At 46.5% G+C, this 2,498-nt stretch overlaps 1 pseudogene; it reads left to right on the top strand.

Moving 5' to 3' along the window:
• Positions 1-341: 341 nt before the first annotated feature.
• LOC146186482 (uncharacterized) lies at positions 342-1,731 on the top strand (annotated as a pseudogene).
• Positions 1,732-2,498: the final 767 nt, after the last annotated feature.

The raw sequence follows: 2,498 nt of genomic DNA, 5'->3' as shown, positions 1-2,498 counted from the left end.
ACAAACTTCTTTAGGACGCGTGAGCTCAAAGCTCTATTTTAGCCGCCTGGTCAAGAGCACACTTGTTGGGGCCAAAGTTAAGCGCGCGTTATTCTATCCGTGATATGAAATGTAATCCGCGAAAGACATGGCAATCCTGGGCTCGCTGGCACCGCGCCATTGCCTAGGCACTAGCGCGGACGATGCTGGGCTGTTAACTGTGCTTGCCTGTGTGTTGTTTCGCATCGTTTTTGGGCTGCACACAACTTCAGAACGCGCACAATTTGTTTTATTGAAAAACTATCGTTATTCGTTTTGCGTGTTGATGCGTTTCGCACACAAACTTTCGTTCAGTGTAAGAAATGGCTGGCGCCGTCATCACGCAAGACGGTGCCAGCAACAGTTGTACAACGGCTGACGATACCATCGATCTCGGTGAGTGAACGCTCGTGTGAGGATGATTCTCCTGCAGTTTTTCCAAAGCAGAGATTTCGCATTATGCTTCGTTGCAGCTAGTGGGTGTCAGAACTGATCTGTCGGTGACAGGGAGTTAAACAAAGCATCATTTTCGCGAACTCGGCGAACTGCACCGTCGACTTTCTCAAGCGGCTGGCGACGCACCGTGCATGCGTGCAGGCGCTCAGCCACATTTACCCCTGAAGACGATCGCGCGAGAGTAGCTTTCCGTGCGGTTGCACGAGCTTTTTACGGAGCCCTTCGGATGGAAATAGGGCTTTAGTTCGTAAAACCTTTGGTCGTGCAGAGAAAACGACCGCACGCCTAACTGCGCAAGTTGCGCGAGCATGCTCTGCGTTCGCATGACCATTCGTGAAAACCGTGCTAGCGTTCACTGCTGCATCCACTCTGCGTTCGTTTAAACAGGCAACTGCATAGCATAAAAGCGCGTACCAGTTAACACTTATGAAGCACCATTATAACCGTACGATCGATGTTTATCAAAGGCGCGTAGCTATGGTCTCGTTAACGTAACATAGAGCAATGGACCTGTAACGATCACAATATTTTGGCGGTCAGTGCACAAAATACTCTCTTTTAACCCGTTTGATAGTTTATAGCTCAGGTGAATTGATAATTAGCTATATTTTAGCAAATACAATGTTTTGTTTCCATACATGACTGTGCGTTCACAGGCTTATGTCTGGCTGTTCTCATATTTCAGATGGCGTGACATGTTTGCAATCCACTCCATGTGAAGGATTGGGTGGATGACATGAAGCAGTGGCCAAGCATCTCAAGTGCCCACATAGTGTGCTATCTGATCAGAATTGAAACCTGCGACCTCACGGAAGCGGAATATTACAAGAGCTTAGAATCGTACAAATATGTGCAGAGTGGCTGGGTGGGCCAAGTGCTGTGCCATGTAGAAAATGCATTTGTGTACCTTAAGGCAGACATGAGGCCATCACAAGCCATTAATCAGAAGGCATGGATTTTTTGGGCCTGCGTGAAGAAAACTGGTCAAGTAACCACTGTAGGATGTTCGTGCATGGCAGGGAAAGCACGAGTGCGCAGCCACATTGGAGCACCTCTTTGGAAGGTGGAAATGGCCTTCTCTTCAGGAATGACAGACTCCTCCTGTACAGACCGTGCTGCAGAATGGAAAGGAACGAAACGAAATGTTGATCCTGTTCTCCTGCAAGATATGAATTTTAAATTGCAGAATAAAACAGTGGAGCCCGTAGCCTAGTGCCTAAGCCAACAAGGAAGATGCGTTTCCTTGCAACTGCATGATGAATTGCAAGAACACATTTCGAGTAGTCCCTTCTCTGACCTTTTTGACATTCCTTGTGAGCCCTTATTCCTCACTCCTTTCAATTAAGGGAGATTAACATTGGACTTTGCACTTACTGCAGCTACACAAAACGCACAGGCGTGTGTGTCTGTGATAATGCTTGTTTTGTGTACTTAAACAGACACCCATTTCCAGTGATATTTTTGCTGCTGGCACATGCAAAAACTACGTAAATTGTGGTGTTCTACATATGCGTATACGTATACTATTTGGTCGGTCATGTTCGCCTTGTGTTTTTGTTCACCAAGCACATGTTAGCCTTACCTCCCAAGGGCATTACAGTGTACATATGATTGCCTTATTCTTGCAGGTACCCTTCTTCACAGCACGTTAATTGCTGGTCCTCACAAAGCACCTGCAGATGATGTGCCAGGACAACCTCGCCACTCACATGGAGATGACCTGGGATTTCCTGAAAGATGCCCGCTATGCAAGGCCTTTTATAAGTTTGTAGTACTCTTAGTTGACGGACAGGCTGAACTTGAACTTTGAACAGGGTGCCCACTATGGCACATGTCAAGAAAGGATAACGGCCTCGAATGTGAAGAGAATTCCCAAAAAGGGAAAACACGGATACATCTAAAGCAGTTGCTGCACTTTCTAACCTCTCATTTTCTGGGAATGCTACCGCAAAACATGGGATAAAATATGAAAGGATTGCCAGAGCAGCCTTCAAAAAAAAAAAACTGCTCTTACTGTGGCACAG

This window comes from Amblyomma maculatum, chromosome 6 (genome assembly GCF_055883805.1).
Source record: "Amblyomma maculatum isolate TAMU_Amacu chromosome 6, ASM5588380v1, whole genome shotgun sequence".
Classification (NCBI taxonomy): Eukaryota; Metazoa; Arthropoda; class Arachnida; order Ixodida; family Ixodidae; genus Amblyomma; species Amblyomma maculatum.
This window is presented reverse-complemented; position numbering and strand designations above follow the sequence as displayed.